Source organism: Haplochromis burtoni, unplaced genomic scaffold (assembly GCF_018398535.1).
Source record: "Haplochromis burtoni strain Fernald_Lab_line unplaced genomic scaffold, NCSU_Asbu1 Contig_245, whole genome shotgun sequence".
NCBI classification, from domain to species: Eukaryota; Metazoa; Chordata; class Actinopteri; order Cichliformes; family Cichlidae; genus Haplochromis; species Haplochromis burtoni.
Genome location: NW_024582606.1, coordinates 317,286 through 338,659, shown reverse-complemented (window position 1 = coordinate 338,659; position 21,374 = coordinate 317,286). Strand labels below are relative to the sequence as shown.

Sequence of the window (21,374 nt, the reverse complement as noted above, 5' to 3'; positions counted from 1 at the left end):
AGAGGAGAGGAGAGGAGAGGAGAGGAGAGGAGAGGAGAGGAGAGGAGAGGAGAGGATCTCCCTCCTACTTCTCTATCCCAGCCTTCACCAGTGCATCTTCCATTTCACTTTGGAGCCCGGAGAACGAGCCGTGCTAACCAAAGAATTCGGCCCAATGACAACATTAACCCATTTGTACACACAAAGTGCAAAAGCAACAGGCTCACCAGCTGACCTAATGGTTGTTGTGGCAGGGCTTTATTCCCTGGGACCGTTTTGTAACCAAGTGGGCACCATGTGAATACCATCTGTGTACCACTTATTTAAAGCTGGCAGAGGTCCCGTGGCAGCCAATCTGGCAATGAGAAAAAGGAAATAAATTGCATCATTTACTTAACATGCATTTACTGTTGTACCTGTTAAAAGCCCATGACTAAATTTTTTTTTTTTTTTCTGGTGCCACCTTTTTCTTTCAGCCAAAACTGTGTTTTATGCGTGACAAACCGAGCAACTGTCAGCGGGCTGATAAAGGAGGTTTTTCAAGATGTTAACCACATGAAATCACATTTGCCACCAAGTATATTAAGAGCCCTAAATCCATTTACACCAAAGAAATCTCCAAGTGCATTATGCACTTCACAGAACCCATAAACAGACAATAAGCATATTGTAATTATAATGCCAACTCTTTAATTACGTGTGTCATTTGGGAATGGTCGAGCTTACTAATTGTCAGAGTGATGTGAAAGGACTGGGGGAGGCTAGAAGGAGATCAAGCCTCAGGCCCCAATGAGAACCATATTCCCCACTCTCCAAGCGTGTTAGAAGGCAGAAAATTCAATTGGCATGGTTCCAAAGAAGAACAGTCCAAACAGCCTTAATCAGCAGGGACAAACTCCATGCAAATCATTTACATTAGCACGAGTGGAGAAAGCAGAAAAATATCTGTGGTTTCACTCTCACAACATGAAAGCAAGGAAACTCCTTTGCCTCCTGTAACTTCAGTAACAGGGCTCTTTATATCAGAAACATGCCTTTAGCTGACACCATCTAAAGAAGCAAAAAAACAAACAAAAGGAGGATAAAATACAAGGCGCCTATGTTTACTCCTTATGTGGAGGTGTCCTCAACACAACATCATTAGCATATTAAAACGTTTACCGGTGAAGCAACAACAACAACAACAACTCTGTGGCTGTAAGTGAATTATCACTGCATATGTTTTCTTATTTCCCAATACTGACAACGACAATGTTTAGTAAATAATACAACGCCTGTTAATCGTTCTCTCAATAGTAGCACGTAGCCACCATCTGATAAAAATCATCCATCTGTCATCTGATCAAAAACAACTTGCTAACTGCAAAAATGTTCAGGTGGATTCTGGTGGTGCATTCTACATTATTGTTTTGAAAGACTTCTGACATCAATCACAGGGCAAACCGAATGGAAGTGTCATCACAAACCAAAACATCCTGTACTGAATAATTTGAGGTGAATACTCATTTACCCTTGTGGTTTTATTTGTGTGTTTAAAAAATCAAATAGAAATATATTTATTTCTGGCAGCTCTAAACTAAAGTTTCTCATCATTTGTCAGCTGACACATTCAACGACACATGCTGATATCTATTCAGTATGAATAAACATTTTAGATGATGCTGGAGGAGTGCTTTGAAACTCATTTTACGGGTGTTTTCACTCTTTTTACTGTAGGCTGTCACAGGAAAATAGTGCATCTATTGCAATTAAATGCTCAAATCTGTGCATATCACCAATTAGAGAAGGAAATATCGTATTTAAAAAGCAGTGGAGAACAAATTAAACAACGTTTTATCTGTTATCTTTAGAGATTCAGGGTTTGTTTGGACATGATCAGAGCCACTTCTGATGTTCACTCCATTTCTTCAGGGGTTTTGCTTGTGTTTTAGGGACTGGAAAGTTTACAGTAAAAATGAAAAATAAAAATAAATAGGTCCATTCTGTCAGCAATAATAGTTTGTTTAGACAAGAACTTCTGTTCTGATGTCAGGAATACAGTGGACCAGAGTCCAGACAAGAAGTCAATTGCCGTGAACAGCCTGTGATACTAACATACGCTGCATATGGCAGTGAATGCGGTGAACAGAGATCACGGAGTGAAATATTCATTCTCTAAGTACAGAGCACCCTGAAAACACTTTGTGAGATGACATCTTCAGATGAATCATCAGCCAAGAAAATGTCAGTTAGACTATGAGAAACTGTCTCCACCATTGTTTACATATTGACTGGCATTATGTGGTTGACCCTGATGAGAACAACTCACAGTCTCCAATGGCATGAGCTCACTTGGTGGAAAAAAAGCTGTCACTATGATGGTCACTGGTAGGAGGGTGTGGCGTTGCAATCAATGAAGGTGGAGGGATTTGAAGGCAAAAACAAAACAAATCTATTATTGCTTCTAGAGCATGAAATCATGCATTAGCTAATCCTGTACTGAAACAGTCAATCCTGCATCAGTGATTCTAAAATTTATTGCTCAAATTGTTCTCACCTCTGCTTTTTCCATTGCTCTGTCTATGTGAGGTTGAACTAAACACTTCACTGTGCCCTGGAAGGTCTTTTAAACAGGATCACTATTGATAAAAGAGATCAGAGTGACTGAGTGAAAGAGAAAGCGTAGATGTAGGATTGAGAATTTTCATCTACTATCCATCTCATATTCTAATGCAGCCATTATGCTCTAAAAAGAGACTGCTCATCTATTCATTTTATAGGGCATTTGCAAAAAAGATGACACTGCAAGAGGGTTTGTCAGAGTGATTAAAATTCTTTGAATTAGCCCTTCAATCTCGGCATACAATTGCATATAAAGTACACAGAAATGCACTCAAAAGCCTGGCCCGGCTCCTCTCTGTAGCAGGATATGAAAAGATTGATTTACTCATTTCTCACTATGAGTTGTTTTCAGTGTGAGAAATTGATCGGTCAACACATTAAAACCTTGTACATCATGCACCCCTTATGCACAACATGAAAAGGCTTTCAGAAAAATATCCAATAACTCAAAACAGCTAATTGCTTAAGTTACATTTACAGCATTTACAACAGGTGCAGAAATTTTTAGACAAAAGGCTGTAAACTATAAAATGTAAATTGTACCAGCTGTGAGCTAGAGGGAAAGCAACCATGGAGCATGACACTGAATGTACTTTGATGTCTTTTGCCAGTATCGCTCTTATTAGTCTTACATTTCACAATGTCTGGACTTTTAGTCAGTTTTCACACACTGCAGAAAAGCACGACTTGTGTGAGACCCTGGACCCAAAAGAATATCTAGAATTCCTTTATAATATTTTCTAGAGTACATGTAGATGATTTTCACCTACTTTTCTAATTTTGATTTGACGAGTGTTTCAAAAAGTATGAAATGAAATGATCAAGAGTACAGATACGGATGCAAAACAGAATCACTGCTACAGTCAGGTTAAGCTCACATCCATCCATAGCCTTTTGAGTAATCACGCTAAAAATAGAAAAACAAATAAATAGAGAAACAAAACCAATCACAAGCCCACCTTGTGTAGGTGGTTTTAGTAGCACAACAGATGTGAATTATGGTTACAATTCCCCCTTCTATTCCTGTTGAAAAAAAAGTTGCCAGAAAGTGTTTTTGCAGAACGGGAAGTTGAAAGGACATCAATTCAAGTTAAAAACTCTGTGTGAAATTCTCAGCATATGACTTCTTGAGTTATGACGAGGCATTAGTTTCGAGAGGCCTCGACTTTTGATTTCTGAATTCCAAAATTCAGTCATTTACAGCCTCGAGTCCAAAGTTAAGGAAATTATCCAAATACGTTCAGTGATTCTATCAAAAGTATTAAAGGTATATACAGTGAAATGAATAATACATACGTGTGTGTGTGTTTTGTTTTTGTTTGTTTGTCTGGTAGGAAACCTGGCATGGGAAAAGAATTTGGTTGCTTTTTTATGCACTGTTTCAATGTGTTGTAAGCTTGACCGGTACATAAGTCACTATAAACACAAAGTCAGCCTTTCGCGTTCCCAGCGTCACTTTTTGCAGAGACTGCGACCTGAAAGTGACGTGCTGTTCACATCACTCCTTAAGTACACAATTAGACTTTTTCTCATGCTTTTAACTCTACTACCTGGAACAAAATAAGCAACAAATAGGTTTCAGTTCTAGTTTAGTTTCTCTCTGTGACTCACCCACTCATTCTCTTGTTCTGTCTCCATCTTTTTTTAGACCAGCTGCATTACCCAAGTCCCCATTCACATCAACTGCAATTGCACATTTATGAGAGATATTTAAGAGCTTATGTAAATCTTGTAAAGAAGCTGATCGCTAAGGTCTGCCTTTTTTTACAACTACTTTTTGCTGCTGTCTTTTTCTTGCCACCGTAAACACTCATTTTGTTCACAGGTCACGTTTTACAAATGAGCTATGTGCCTGTTGTTCTAGCGTGCTGTTATGTCACCTGAGCACAATGTGCACGTGCACGCTTACTGTCAAGAGAGAAAGCCGACTGGTCTTAGGAAACAGAGAAATACTGCCGTTGACATGCTGCTACAGCAGCTTCTACACGATTCAGACAGCACTGAAGGTACAATAAAAGTACATTATTTAAACTACATTACTATATTTTGTTTAATTTTATTAAGAGAGCTCTGTTCCATAAATTATATACCTGAACAAACTGCTACAGGAGAAATAAAACCAGCATATGAATAGATCAACAGCTAATTTCATGACACCAATTTCATGAAACGCTATTAGTGTCACCCCCACATACTAAACAAATCAACGAAATGTTTAGACTTACATGATGATATAACAGTACTGTAGCATTCGTCTCAGGATTAACAACTCTGATAGTAACTGTGCAGTATTGACACTGCAGGGTGACAAAGCACTGCATTCAGATTTTAGGGTACAGATTTGACCAAGTTCACCTCCGTTCCATTTTACTGTGCCACTTGCTGTGTGTAACGCTATTACAGGTTGTTAGTGCACTGCTTTGTTTGCTGCCATTTGATTACTTTTTGCAGGATAACCGACAGCCACTGCGGTTGCCGCCTCCCATCGAAAAGGGACTTTACACACGTTTGCAACCTCTGATGCTGAGCCGCTCTGTGAAAGCCACAAATGTATCATACCTGACAAGGATCTCTGTGGATCTCAACTTTACACCTGATAAACACAAACCCGGAAATATTATACAGACTGGGAGTCTAGAACAAGTCAAATATGAGACTAAAATTATTTCAAAACAACTGTGGCTGTAGGAGTGTCAACGTCTGATTTTTTGTTTCCCACCGCAATTCAGCAACTTTGTGTAAATTGCAAACTTGCATTTTGAAGAAACGCCAAACTCAGACATGTTTCGCCAATTGGTTACAATGAAATTAATAATAATTGCTTTGTGGACGTGGCTGGGACTTGAGTTCATTGTGGCTTTTTGGTATTTAAAATATTATTGAAAAAAACCCCTCAATGAAACAACAGCTGAAAATAACGTAAATCTTTTTTCTGGTTTAAAAAAACGAGTAACTACTTGAAACTGGCAAATACTGTCGCACACAATGGAAATATTAAATAGGAAATTATACACTGTTTTCCCACAATCTCCTTTTAAATTTTTCATTATTATCTTGCTATTCATATCTTAGTCATTTAAATGTAAATTATTTTATTACAATTAACGTTATTTTAAAAAACTGGGTGTAGACTTCATTCAATTTGTCTAAATTCATTTGTGACAGTATCATCTGAAGACACTATACTGTGGTAAAATGTAACTTTGTGTAACTTTGCTTTGTTTACCAAAAAAAAAAGGAATGATGCATAAAAAAATATCATCCAGTACTACCAAAGTTAGCGATATCAACAAAACTACTTTAATCACAAAAACAACAGTGTTTATCTAGTCAGCACATGCAGCAAATGGCTATCCACATTATCTGCTTCAACACATAATTCCAGCCCTGGCTAATCTATTGACCAAAATGATTAAAGAAATAACTCCTGTGAAAATAACCATCTCCAACTGAGTGGTTTGGGAATGGAGCCCCACCCTGTTTACAACACTGAGAACAAAAACAAACTCCCTCCAAGGAGGCCAGGCAAATGCAAGTCACACACTCCAACCAATACAGGCAAACAACAACAACATCTGAGGATCTACTGGGAGAGCGGGCTACCAAACAACAGCAGCCTGCACACAAACAAGGTGAGAGTTTCGAACTGTCAGAGGGAGTGAACTGGAGACTGAAAGAAAGTCTGTGTGTTTGAGAGAGAGAGAAAGCGAGACTCGGTGTGAAAGTGGAATTGAGTAGCAAAAGAAAAGTCAAATACCACCCGCGCCGCCCCAGTCTCAGGTCAACTGAATCATCAGGAGTCAGGGAAGATACCGTCACCGCTTTCCATGAATAGCTCACAAAACCACATCAGAATGACTTCACCGAAGCAAAAACAATAGTTTGAGAACACTCTTCCTCAATATCCAGGGGACTCTGAATGAAGAAGTAATGAATCTCAGTTAACAAGGCCATTATCAGTGAGAGAGCTACATCATCCCGATGGACTACGGATCCATAAGGCCCTTACGTCCACTGGCCTTTTATTGTCGCTATTATCTCCTAAGGTATGCCATTAACAATTGTACAAAAAAAGATGAAAGTATCGTGTGTTTGATCTCACACTGTACATCATCATAGTAAACAATGAGGCTGTATAAGGGACACAGGCCCAATTAGCCATCTCTGCTCTCAGCTGTCAAGTGTTTAAACAGCTTGCTAGGATGATAATAGTAACCTGCATACTTTCATCTGTGCTCCAGACTCATCAGCATGGTAGCACCTTTGCTTAAGCGCTGCACTGCATCTTGGGTAATTACTGCTTCCCAATTACCTCCCAGCTGGTAAATATATATCAAATAAACAAGCAACAACCCGTCAATTAGGAGCGCCGTTTCATAATGGGGGTACAAAATGATGTTTTATGCAGAAACAGAGGAAAGCAGAGAGAAAGGGGTAGCATTCAACATCAAAGTGAACTTGTATCTGTTAACTGCACTTACAGTACATCTGAGCATAGCAGTTTGTGAAATAATTAAATCACACGTGTTTACAACTAGTATGAGACTCTAATTAAAGGTATTTTTAATTACAAACAGGGTGAAAAAATACAGCTTGTGATGGTGCTGTTGACTGAGAATGGACTTAAAAATGAAATGTGGCCTTTTCTTCACAGATGAGTGAAGTGGGACAGTAACATTGTCGAATTCAAAGGCAAGGAGAACAGCTGCAGCAACAGTCTGTCAACAAAATTTGCATTGCTGCTCTTTCCTCATCTCCATTACTCTCTCCTGTCTCTCCTCAAGCCCACGGAGCTGCCGGCTCAGATCTGAGTACTCTGATGGCTTATCACATAGCGAGCAGCAGGCTAAGCCGGAGTGATGCGCCCAAAAGACATGATCAAAGCACACCAACTTTCCACCCAGCAATGATGATGGAAGAGCAGGCTCTGCCATGTTATGTTTCTTATTACGCTTGGACTGGCAAGTGAAAACACAGCAAAGAAGTCAAAGATGAGGCCCTAAAAAAATTTCTCCTGCAACCTCATTTTATATTTTTATTATTTTATTTTTTCATATCCCTACTATACTTACAGAGGCTTAAATAGTAGTCTGTGACATTTTCCTATCAATAAATGTCAGTTTTGCTACTCTTATTCCCACATACCATAGTATTGATCTAATCTACAAGCAAGCCCTGAAAGCTTGTATTTTGAAGTGCTAGAGATCCAGCTTTGGATAGGTTTTAAGATTTACACAGTGCGATTCAAGTAAAGTCTCCTTTTCTTCTGCATGAACAGAGAAATCTGTGCCATAGCATGAAAAGCCACCAAAGATAAAAAGTGAAAATTACAGCGTGGCAACACAAGAATCAAACTCTTCACGAACAGACAAACTACATCGCAGATCTAACCACATGGCTCAACTAGAAAACGGATTCTAGTGAAGTCAGCTTAAAGATACTAAACCACACAAGTTGCCACTGACATATTGAAAACATTTTTTTTTGCCTTTTTTTATTACAATTTTTGGATTATGATTTTTCACATTGTATTGAGTCACGTCTACGTTAGATAAATATCACAATTCCTACACCAGTGACACTGGCTGACTTTTTAACACCCTGCATCATATGAGCTCTGGAATTACAACACAGCTGACCCTTTTATCTCAACAGTAACCATTAGGGATGCACCAAATCACCTTTTTTTCCATTATACCATGTCCTAATTTAACACCGTTGGTGGTTAGGTGTAAATAAGATGCATTCCTCACTGTGAGAAACAGAGTGGGACTGTATAAGACAACATTGGTCTTGGCTCAGACACTGCTTTCCAAACCTGGTAAAATAAAAAGTAACAAATAAATACATCAATTTTACCGACTTTAAAGAGAAAAAAACAAATACAAAGTTTAGAAATCGTATTCATCTTAATCATCGAATTCATTTGCACTAGTTTAATCTCACTTCAGTGTAGGCAGCTGTTATTTACGGTCATGTATAGTAGTGTAGTTTCACCTTTCCTCCACTCAGTCTGAGTGCACTTTATTTTACTGTTCCTCTCACACACACACACACACGTTTACATGGAGTGGAGAGAGGATACGAATGAAGTGAAAAATATTAAAAGAGCTGGCAACAACACTTAATGTTACCACAAGTGCAGTAAACACAAAACATAAAAACACTGAGAGAGACCAAGAGAAAGAAAGCATCACTGCAGTTTTTCAGTTGACCACAGTTTGCAGGTTATCTTCAAATTTTGGCAAACATAGCCATGAAATCTATTGACATAACTAGCGTGAAAACCCCGCAAACTGCTGAGATTTTCCTGTTAGCTTCTTCGATGCTACTTTAGCTCTCTGCTTGCACCTGATTCACTGCTGCTGATATATGGCATAGTAACTTAGATCATATTGCTGTCATTGATGGTTGAGTCAGGTTTTGACGTCAGGATTTTCCTGATATTCTATCCAAACATTAAATTAGTTCATCTGTGATTACGGTTTTATCTTTTTTTCTGCAGTGACAAGCAAAGCAACAAACGTTAGTGTCTACACCACTTCACACTGTAAGGAAAAAATACTTATCTGCGAGACAAATCACACACAGAGAGAGGCTTCAAACATAAGTCAGTGTCTACATAAACTATGGAAGTTTTAACAGAGTTGAGAACCACTTACAGTTCTGATGTCACAAACTGTCACAAGTGGCTTTAGATTATTCTCAGAGCTGGCTTCACTTCCTGTCCATGTTGTCCTGGAATGACAAACAGAACAGCACGTTATTATCTAGGGGGTGAGTAAACAACCTATATACACTCAAAACACACACATATGTGGTACATCTTTAGGTAGTGTATAAAACAAATACGCTATTATGTTGTTATTACACTGGCAAATATTAATAATAAACATATTTCTATCATAATGTTACACTGATGTTCAGGTCACAGCTACTGAGTAATGTGTGAGTGAATCTGTGAGCAAAACAAACCGGGATGTTGCAGAAATACGGTTCATTGACACACACAAAAAAAAAGCCTGATTAAATTCAGCCGAAAATGTGAGTTAATCTGTGTGAATGATTATCAATACATTTTGGAGAAAAATCCCTAAAAAATGATATTATCAGCCCAACCGTGCAACATCATAAACACACACACAGACTGGACAGCTGATAGAAACAGGTGCTGAGGTTCAGCCTGGCAGCTGAGCACAGCTTGCAGCATATGTCTGAGCCCCTCATGTCTGGACCAAAATGTTTGTAGCTTACCTGCATCGTTCCCCAAACCTTCTGTGGTGTTGTATTACAGAGGAAATTCTGATTTTTAAGCTACTGCATTGTAGCTCGAGAGAAAAACATGGACTCGTAGGAATAAGAGCACAATTATCATATTAAACTGTTTGGATATTCGTATAAGTCTACCAGCAACAATTCATAACACTGTCTATTCACTTATTTATAACTAGCTAAATTTGGAATATTTTGATTATTTACTAAAAATATATAGATGTGGATGGGTTCCGCTGCACTCCTAAAAACACCAGTGTCCCTTCTCTTAAATTGTTTGTTCCTGTTTGCTTTCTCTTATGTGATTAAAATAAATACATTTTATTTTGAAATCCAATGTAAAAACACCATAGAGGATAAAGTAAATATTCTTATATATTTAAACAGCTCAAGCATAATTTATTTCCCAGCAATAAACAGGCCGTGCTCCAATGTTGCACTGTATTCCTAAAACACAACACCAGTAGTAAATTCATTTTGTAACTCAAGTTAATTGATTGTAATTGCATGCTCTCTCTCCTCCCATGCAGGCGGATGACATTTTTTTGTCAGCATCCCTGCCTTTATTAAGGACAGATGACAGTAGAAGACAGTAATTAATGGCTGCCCAAGTTAATAGCCATCCTGAGCGTTTTGGCAGTCTCCATAGAGACCGAGGAGCTGCGCAGAGCTCACCTGAAGCTGTCCACTCTCTGACCAATCGCCTTTGCTGTCACAGAGAACAGTCTGCCAGGGGCCGCGCCACAGGGGCCGGGACACACTAACCTTTACCCTGGAAATATTGTTCTGCTTTCCTTTGTTATCCATTCATGTAACACAGCATTAATGAGCATGCTACACTCATATTCATATTGCCGGTACTCTTCTCCCCCTTTTGTGTCGTGTGAATCAAACATGCAAAAATCACACGACAAATTCATTTACCAGAAAATTCCCTTTTATTCATCTGTCACTTGTCTTGGTTTGTGGAAGAAAAAAAAAGGTTTCGAGCAACTGGTTTTGAGGGCGTCTTGTAATCTGCAATCAAATGAGGGGTGAAGCAGGCAAATAAATCTGAAGGAAACAATATAGTGAAAGCAGAACCTTATTCCCACACTGGACCCGAAAATAACTCTCCTTATCATTCAGCTGCGAGCTCGGGTGCACAGTCAGTTTACAGCCCCTCTGTACCCAGCACAGGGTATTTCAATGTGTGTTCACAAATACTGAGCCGTCAGATGAAAGAGAGGGCCGCTCCACTCAGGGATGGGAGTCCTCGCACTGAATGCATGAGTGACTGATTACTTTCTTACCAGTTGAACCTCGGCTCTCTACAAAGAAGAGCCTTACCCAAGCCTGAAGAGGCCAAACTAGTAACAAGGGCTTTCTAAATTATACAAAATCACAGATTGGTGTGTTAAGCATCTTGCGTCATTACAATGCATAAAGCTGCTCTTCCTCAAATTTCAAGCTATTTTTTTAAAATCCCCCTCGCCAACTCAATTTATTCAGTTTCAGTACGGAGCAGGAAAGTACAGTCTTTCTCATTTGTAGACGGAGGCGTGGGGGACACACTTAGGTCGTTCCCATCAGAAACAGCAGAAGGTTGAACGTCTGTATGTAATAGCCGTGTCAAACAGCAGGCCCTGGAAAAGTTGCAAAGAAAGTTCATCCTGAGTTTTTCCTTTTTTTTTTTCTTTTTTTTTTTGGAAACCTGGGTCAGCATTTGCGAAGGTCCATTTCTGCATAAGTGAGCACACAAACCCCAGTGCCTGTTCAAATAGTCTGCAGCTCTCTCTCAGGCAGCTCATGACAACAGCCCAGCAGCAGCACTGTTTGATCTCCAATGTTTTCCTTAATCTGGGTTGTCAAGGTTCGCTTGTTGGAGGCTGTTTACTTTACTTCTCCTACAAAAAAGTGTTTTTTTCCCCTCAGACAATGACTAATCCAAAGACCAAGAAGGAGGGAGCACTGCCAGCAATAGTTGTTAAAGCTGCAGTTTCCCTTTTGTAAAATTTCAGATAGTTTTAGTTGCCATCTGCAATCTTACTGTATGAAACATTAGGGCAAGACTTTATTTATTTATATTTATTTACTTTAGTTATTAAAAAAATATATAATAATTTTTGGCACTATTTTAATTCTGCCTAATATTAAAAATTAATACAGACTGAGTGTATCAGATAATTTGTTTATTAGTTATCCACTGTATTTGTAAATAGTGCTTATTTGCCTGTAAGACCCCTTTTAAAAAATACACGTTAAAATAATTTTTAAAAAATGTTTTAACGTGTTTGCAATAGGTGAGCTTAAATGCTACAGTGCTGTACAACATTCCTTTGCACAAATAATAATGTTACTGTCTATTAGTTAAAAAAAAGTTTAACTACACTATTGCAACAACTTGATCTGCAAATATTAAATTAACAAACAAAACAATCTCCATTTTCCGTACAGTGATCGCAGCTCCAGCCAATTTACATTTATGAAAATGTTCAACTGTAACCCACAGCACATCTTATTCAACACAACCATTGTCTCACATCCTGTGCAAACCACTATAAAAGTTGAAATATATAACGTTTAACACTTTCAAAGCGCTATTTTACGTTACCACAGCCATAATTAGGAATTAACTCCGTAATTCCTTTGTGCTAATGAAACGTTACGAAATGAATATCCGCTTTTACTTGTGTTGGGTACACAGCCTTACCGCTGAGCAGGGAAGCCACACCGACAGAACACGCTTGAATAACGCAACTGATGGACAGCTAAATAAAAGTAATGATAACTTTCAAAGTTGAGGACTTGCTACACTTCTGACTTCCTCCGGTCTTTCTGAGTTTGGAGCACAGCTAACACGTGGGGGAAAAGCTCCATCCCTGGTTTCACTCCAAAGAAATCACGGCACTCAAAACTTCCCCTTCACCGTGTAAAGTTTAACAACAAAAAAAAACAACTTTTACAGCGCATCCTTAATATGTAGCGTGGTAATTACGGTCTGTTAGCGGCCATTGCTAAGCAGCACGTTATAAACATGTAGCATTCATTTTGAAAATACTTTTTGGACGAGAGGTGCATTTCCCCCCGGGGTCTCACGAGTAGCCTCAACTAAGTTAGAAACCCAACTTTTCCCAAAAAAGAAAAAGAACAAAAAAGCAGAGGGTAAATATAGAGTCGTAAAGATATTCTTGTAAAAGCCGCTCGGTACAGCTGCATTAAAACGGCGCTACCTATCGCCCAACGTTATAATAATACAGGTGTATATTTATTTCGCTATTTGTAACAATTCGGCAAACAGCAAGACAAAACCGAGACAAACTCGGTGCGAGTATCCGAGTGCAGCTGCAGCAGCCGCAGCAGGTATCTAGACACGAAACAGCAAAGCTAACGTTAACATTAGAATAGTAGTGAAACTTACCAGAACGGAAAAAAACGCTTTACAGCAGCTAACAGGGCGCACGCGGAGGGTACCGATTCGCTAGTATGAGATAACGAAGCCGTGCACGCGAGCTTGTGTACCGAGAATGCGTGCAACAACAAATCACACAGTAAACAGTGAATATTACTCCGCCCGGGAGGTGGAGGGGGGGAACTAACTAAGTAACTTAAAAGATAATCTTACCGAGGGCGTCGAAATAAAGCGAAATGTGGAGTTTCACACTCGCTGCCTGCCAGTCTTTCTCGCAGGAAAAGGCACGAGCTCCTTGCTTAATGTTCTTATTAGATTTTAACACGCTGTGAAAAGAAGGAGGAAAAAAAAGGAAGAATCGCTGATTTGGATGTTGTTGTTTTGATCTTCCAAATCCGTGACGTCATATCCACCTGAGGTAAACAACGTTCATTGCATTGCAGATCCTAACATCATAGTCACAAGTACATTTCAGTAGCACTTAGTAGCACTTAGTAGGTCCTTTCTATGGGGAAATGTAATGATATGCATTAGTTTTAGCTGAAAATGTGACAGGAGAGAGGGGGCTGTCAGAAAAGCTAAAATCTCTAAGCTCACTAATTATAACTGAGGCTGAATGAACTTCTATTATTTCAGAAAAACTCTCCTGTCTTTTTTTTAAATTATTATTTTACTATTATTTTTTCTGATCTATGGTTCATCATAACTCTTCCAAAGCCTCACTTAATAAAAAAGAGATAAATGCTTTGACATACTCATCATATATGTTTTAATCTCCAGCTTTGAGGAATTTTAAGCATTGATGGTGGTGGTGGGCAGTACAGACAGTATAGATAATCAAAGTCCAGGTTCTTTTCAGTATGGGCTGCATATCATTTTCTAACATGTAAGCCAGCTCCTCTGGGTGTTTTAAAGGGAATGTCAGCACACCTACATTTCAACAAAGTTGTTTCACTGGTTGGAGTAACTGTTCTGGTTTAAAAGTTTTGCTCACTCTTACACAAAAGCAATTATACAAATGCAACCACAACTCAAATGTCCTGGAGAAGAGACTGGGAAGGTTTAAGTGTCCAGTTAACGCTGAGTGTAAGGCAGCATTAATGTGCCCTCAGAAAATACTCTGAATTTCTTTGATTCATTCCTCTTTTTTGGCCTTGATCAATATTGGAGAAGCACAGCTCACTTCACTGTAAAGGACATTGCATTTATCATGGCTGCATCAGAGCTGAGCGCTGCTGATGGACCTCTGATGAGAGACTGTTTCTTAGTAGAGAGCGCCACCCTCTGGTAGCACACTGTCATGAGACGAATTACTCTAATATTTCCACTGAACAAACACTCGCATTTTGAGATTATTGATATTTGACTTCATATAATCAATCCCTCTAACAAAACATGCACAATTTCATATCCACAAGCTTCTCTGATATTCATAATCCATTAATATATGCTTTTTTGTTTTGTTATTTAAGTCTTGGCATAAACTTTGTAAGTTTGAAGCATCCCATTGCACTGGTATTTAAAATAATATAGCATTTAAACCTTTAATATACCATTACTAATGATGATAAAGATTTTTATATATGTTTTTTGCCTGGTAAGTTTTCCTGCGATTCACTCACTGGAGTCTGGTGTCTGTCACTGAGCGTAATACATATACTGCTCACTGACTTGGCACCAAACACTGATTATTCCACACAAATAAAAACACTGTGCCATGATCCTAATAATATTTCTGTGTTGCCTGCAGGAGGCTGCTGTCTACAGTTCTGCACCTAAATGTCAGATTTCTTATTTCTTATGTTACTGAGAGACTGTCAGGCGATCTTCTGCCCTGCTGCAGTTACCTCTGACACCATCAGCAGTGCACCAAAAGTCACAGTGAGCTGACATTGTCCCTGTTACTTCATAGTGACAGTAACAAACAGGAAAATACAGCATTACCAACTACTTCCTGTTGTCTCTTGAAATGCTTCACATAAACTAGGTCTGTAAAGGCTTTAAACATTAAAAAAGAAAAACAAACAGGTTTCATTTTTAAAATAAAAGAGTTAAAGAGAGTAAAATAAGATCCCAATTTTGTTTGTGTTTTGTGTTTAGTTTTTATTAAATAAACTGTATCAGTAAAGTGTACAAGTGCAAGTTATAGAAAAAAGATGATGTTCTAAAAATGCTTTGTTTACAGTGTATGTATTATAGCATGTAGCTCGTGGGTGTTGTATAAATTTACAGCCCTTCAAGGCCAGAGCACAAGACAGCTGTCCTTTGAGCAGTTTATTTCAATTCATTTTAATTCAGTTTCATTGGTATAGAACCAAATCACGGAGGCAGAGACACTACAATGATAGAGAGAAAACCCCAACAATCAGATGACCCCCTATGAGCAAGCAATTGGAAGAATCTCTTTTAAACAGGAAAAAAACAACAGCAGAACTAGGCTCAGGGAAGGGCAACCATCTGCATGACGGTTGGGGATGAGGGGAAGAAAGCAGGACTAACTACATGATTTATCAAAAAGGAAAGCTTTAAGCCTAATCTTAAAAGCAGAGAGGGTGTCTCCTGAATCCAAACTAGCAGGATTTATGTGTTTAACTATAATGTCGGGACCTTCCTCTAAAACCAAAGTGTTCACAACTGAAGAAATAAAAACAATTAAATGCAGGCAAATGGCCAAAACCAAAGATAAGATTTCACACAAGCGAGTATACGTCTCTGTGGTGCGCTACCTGTTGTAGCCTATAAGCATTCACAGACAGATCAGTCACTGTGGGCCCTAAAATGAAGAGCCTCCTGTGAGCCTACACTGCATTTCAGTTCAAATACTAAACTGTCAGACTCAAACTTTGACACCCAAAACACGCACATCTGGCTTTTGAATGTGTCTGCACTCTCGTTGTGATGCAACTACATGATCACCACAAAATTCCTATAGGAGTTGCACTTTACTCTGAGTTGTATTTTCTGCAGCTTTTCATTTGATTAACATAAGGTTGTAAACATGATTGTCTGGTGTAATTAAAGATAAAAATCCAAATGTCTATAAAGTCTTATGGCGTTAATCTAACACACAATCCCAGCTTTCTATTCCTTCATGGGCTTGATCTGCATGTCAATACTGGATCTATGAGCTCAGCAGAGCCCAGCAGCCATGTGCCTGTGTCGGAATTTATTATCCTGTTTTGTTGGTGTCATGCTGGCGATGTGTCGTGCGGATTAAGGCCCCGACTTGATGGAGTGTAGTTACAAATTAATTGAGGATCACTATCAGTTACGTAACAGCCTCTCTACACATACGCGTGCACACAACAAAGTAATTAGCTTTCTGTTAATTAGGTAATTAAGCAAATGAATAGGAGCTCCTCTTGATTTCAAACGGGAGGGGCAGATGGCTTTCATACGGTGTTTTTCCCCTTGCTGCCGTGGGCTGTAGCACTGAAAGTGTGATGAAAGGAAGAGGACTTGAGGAGGAAGTGTACAGATAATGACCTATAAAGAACTGTTAAATGAATAAAAGGAAGAAGAAGAAGCAGGGGTTAGGTTACCAAAGACTGCCTCTGAAAATATGAATGGCAAGACTGCACAGGCTTTATATGTTTTCAAATTTTGTGAGCCAGAAAGTTAGTTAGTAAGATAATGCTCTGTTAAAATGGCATATATATACACACACATGACATTACTATATACAGGATGGGCCATTTATATGGATACACCGTAATAACATGGGAATGGTTGGTGATATTAAAGTCCTGTTTGTGGCACATTAGTATATGTGAGGGGGCAAACTCCTCAAGATGGGTGGTGACCATGGTGGCCATTTAGAAGTCGGCCATCTTGGATACAACTTTTGTTTTTTCAATAGGAAGAGGGTCATGTGGTCCGAAGAGGTTAACACGTGAGGAGTGGATCGAAATCGTGTTGATATCTGGTGAACGCAGTAACCGGGTCATTGCAGCAGATTTCAATGCAAGACACCCTACGAGACCACCCATCTTCCATGCTACAGTTAGCAAACTGCTTGCTAAGTTTCGTGAAACTGGTTCAGTGTTGGATTTGCCAAAATGTGGACGCAAGAAAACTGTCACTAATGAAGAAACATCAGTGGCTGTCCTAGCTTCATTCAGCAAGAGCCCACAGCGTAGCACTCGCCGCATGTCACTGGAGAGTGGCATTAGTCGAACATCCCTTCGGCAGATATTAGCTACTCACAAATGGCACCCTTACAAACTCCAGCTACTGCAGCATCTCAACGAGGATGACCCAGATCGGCGCACAGAATTTGCAGAATGGGCAAAACAAAAATTGGAACAGGACCCTCAGTTCACGCAGAAGATTTTGTTCAGTGATGAGGCAAACTTTTATGTGAATGGTGAAGTTAACAAACAAAACACCGCTATTGGTCTGACACTAACCCACATTGGATGGATCCCTCCAAGACTGTTGGAACAACAAAAGTGATGGTTTGGTGTGGTATATGGGGTACAACGATAGTGGGTCCATTCTTCATCAATGGAAACCTCAAGGCCACTGGATATTTGAAATTGCTACATGATGATGTGTTTCCCTCTTTATGCACTGAAGCTGGCACGTTCCCTGAGTTTTTCCAGCAAGATGGTGCACCACCACATTATGGGTGCCAGGTCCGAGCATTCCTAGATGAACAGTTTCCTGGAAAGTGGATTGGTCGTCGTGGGCCAGTTGAATGGCCCCCAAGGTCTCCCGATCTGACCCCCTTAGACTTTTATCTTTGGGGTCATCTGAAGGCAATTGTCTATGGTGTGAAGATACGAGATGTGCAGCACCTGAAACTACGGATACTGGATGCCTGTGCTGGCATTTCTCCTGCGGTGTTGCTATCAGTGTGTGAAGAGTGGGAGAGGAGGGTTGCATTGACAATCCAACACAATGGGCAGCACATTGAACACATTTTACAAGTGGTCAGAAACTTGTAAATAACTCATGAAAGAATAAAGTTACGTTGAAACCAAGCACACCATTGTTTTTCTTGTGACATTACCAATAAGTTTGATGTGTCACATGGCCCTCTTCACTTTGGGATGACCTTCTGTGGAGATAAAGTTGCCAACCAGCAACCAGCTTGAAAATCACATGTTAAAACACATTTTTCTAGGCATGTATTTCTTTGATTCCATTACATGTGATGCCTTTTTCCCTCAAGCTGTTTAGCCATCTTGCGTTCTGTTTAAATCTGACCTTTGAGTATTTATTTTCTGCCTGTCTGTCAAAGCACTTTGTATTTTTTTATGGTGCTGTATTAACAATGCAGTTTTCTTTACTTTATCCGGCACCATATTTTACAAAGTGAAGATGATGATGCATTAAGTAAGACTAAGTGACTGAAAACTAAAACACATCAGGAAACTGTTTACTGAAACCACACATTAAGAGAGACCAATGCTGTTTTCCCCCTGACTTCCCTTTAAAATGCTTCCTCTTTTTGCAAGTGTAAGTCACCGCCTGCTGGTCATTTAAAAGAATGCAGATTTAAGGCATTGCACAGGCTCCAGTTTTAACCATTCATAGTTACGTATCGTCTTGACACATCTTGCCATGTTGTACTTGAACTCTATTTAAATTCTATTTAAACTGTTAAAGCTAACCTAAACAATGTTGCATTTGGAATATACAGCCGTTCTCTTTCAGGGTCACGGGGGTGCTGGAGCCTAACCCAGCTGTCATAGGGCGAGAGGCGCTGCATGGACTGTTGTTCATTTACAGTCCATATTAATTGGAAACATAACACACATCTTTGCCAAACACATGCAATCATGAACCCACAAAAGCTTCCTTTCAGCTCTTTTAATGCCAGTGTGATAACAAAGACATTTGGTGTGACTGTTACCAGAGGAAGTGCTAACAAGCAGTCTTCTTGTCAGTAATTCACATTTTAGCAGGAAAATAACAACACTTATTATACACTCTCCAGTCACTTTCTTAGGTACACTAGTTTAACTGTTTAATGCAAATGTCTAATCAGCCAATCACATGGCGTCAACTCAGTACATTTAACCATGTCGGCACGGTCAAGATCCAAAATGGGGAAGAAAGGTGAGTTGAGTGATTTTGAACAAAGCATGGTTGTTGGTGCCAGACGGGCTGAGCCGAGAATTACTGATTGACTGGCGTTTTCCCAGTTTGTGGGTATTTTGATAGGAAGACAACAGTAGGGCAAAATAATCTGTTATAGACCAAGGCATGCAGAAGAATCTCTGATTATATAAAACAGTACCCTAAAACAGATGGGCTGCAGCAGCCGAAGACCAGACCAGGTGACAGTCCTGTCAGGAAGCCTACAGTTTACACAAGCTCACCAAAATTGAACAATAGCAGGTTGGAAAATTATTGCATGATCTGATGAGTCTAAACTTCTGCTGTGACATGTGCATGTTTACAATTTGATGTAAACGGTGTGAGAGCATGGATCCATCCTGCCTTGTATAACTAATTCAGGTTTGTGGTGGTGGTGCAACGGTGAGGGGGATATCTTCTTGGCACACTTTGGGCACCTTAGTACCAACTGAGCATTGTTGCTGACCATGTCCATCCATTCATGTCCACACTGGGCCCATGGTCAGCTACAAACAACTGTATAAACCATTTCAGCTGGCTGCTCATAACAGGCACAATCAGTAGGAAAACAGACAGCATGTAACTTAACTAAATCTAGGAATGGATCTGTGCACGGCCAGGAGCTGCACAAGGGATATTTACATCATATCTTGGGTATTAGACATGTTCAGAGCCCCAAAGTCCTAATTTCACAGTCGCTCGCTCCAGCTTGTTGTACAGTGCTCACTAAAGACAGGAGAAATGTTGCAGTGTTTATTGCCAAAACATTTCATACACTTATTTAGACTGAGGGGGTCAGTGAACTTACAAGGAACTTTGCAGCAACTACTTGTGTTGTGAATGAGGTCATTTTAGATGGGTTGAGCCTTTCTGGTCTCTGAGAAAGTTTACTGAAAGCTACACGAGGTACATTACACAGATTATATGTGGTAATGAGAATTTCCTTTGCATCCTTTAGCCTCTTGTGATTTTGAGGCCTGCATCTTATTTCCAAACAGCAACAGCAAGTTGTTCTCTTCAGATTAAACTTTCACATCTAATTAACGCCAATATTAATGTTATCAGTAGCAAACTTGCTTCATGGAAGGTCTAAAAATTCATGACTGAAAAGCTGAGGTTATCAGTCATATAATCACCACCAGTCAGTATTTAAAATCAGGTCTTACAATTACAAGGTGTGTGAGGACCAAAATCAATGCGCTGCCTGAATGAATTAGCACAAAGTGGCTGAGGATATGCAAAAGCTTTTAATACACCGAGACATTCCCCATGAAATAACATTAATTTCCTTTAACGGGCCTGTTATTGATGTTTGTATTGTGCAAAATGAAACGCCGGTGATAAGCACTTCATTTTCGGCTCCATTTTATTTACTTTGCCCGTATCGCTGCACAATGTTTACAAAGGCCAAATTCTCCTCTCGTAACCATCAACCCGTCCAAAGTTGAACTATAAAAGTGGTGCTGACATACCAGAAGCGTTTCAGTAACTGAAGCCCTACACTGCAATAAAACCACGGCACGGGAACAGGGTTAGTGAAGGAAACCGATTGAGACGCAGAGAAAAGGTTTGTGACAAAAAATTAAAAATACAAATAAAAATGTATGACTGGGACAGAATTATGACCTACAGTATAAGAGTAATTTTTTTCATCGATGCCGTGACAACTGAAACTTGTCATATCTGCTGTTTTTTTACTCATTCATATTTTTTCCTTTTACAAACATTGCTAAATCTGGGAAAAGCAGGACCTTCAGTAACATTCTTCTAAGCCAATAATCCAGCCCCCTTTCCCTCTGTGTGTGTGTGTGTTTTAATGGACACAGTCCAAGTAAGCAAACTACTAGATTTATTGGTAGGAGAAACAAGTAGAGACAAACACCAAAGAGCCGAGCACAAAAATGTGCCATGTATCTCCCCCAAACAATCTATGTCTCTGTTTAAGAGAGCGGGGCGGGGTCTTTCAACGTGCATATTGAAAGAAATGTCCAACAGGGTGTGGAGAGGAGCGTTGTTAGAGGCACCTTACAGGATAACGCTGTTA

General features: G+C 39.5%; 1 protein-coding gene across 16 annotated transcripts in view; it reads right to left on the bottom strand.

The window, feature by feature from the left end:
• Window positions 1–13,754, bottom strand: part of foxp1b (forkhead box P1b) — a 145,707-nt gene extending 131,953 nt beyond the window's left edge. For 8 of the 16 annotated variants that reach the window (XM_042227140.1, XM_005943850.3, XM_042227149.1 and 5 more), the window contains exons 1-2: window positions 13,253–13,437; window positions 9,243–9,318 (exon numbers count right to left, since the gene is read on the bottom strand). The gene's annotated coding sequence lies outside the window, so the exon portion shown is untranslated. The other 8 variants (XM_014340590.2, XM_042227142.1, XM_042227146.1 and 5 more) reach the window with 3 other exon arrangements.
• Window positions 13,755–21,374: the final 7,620 nt, after the last annotated feature.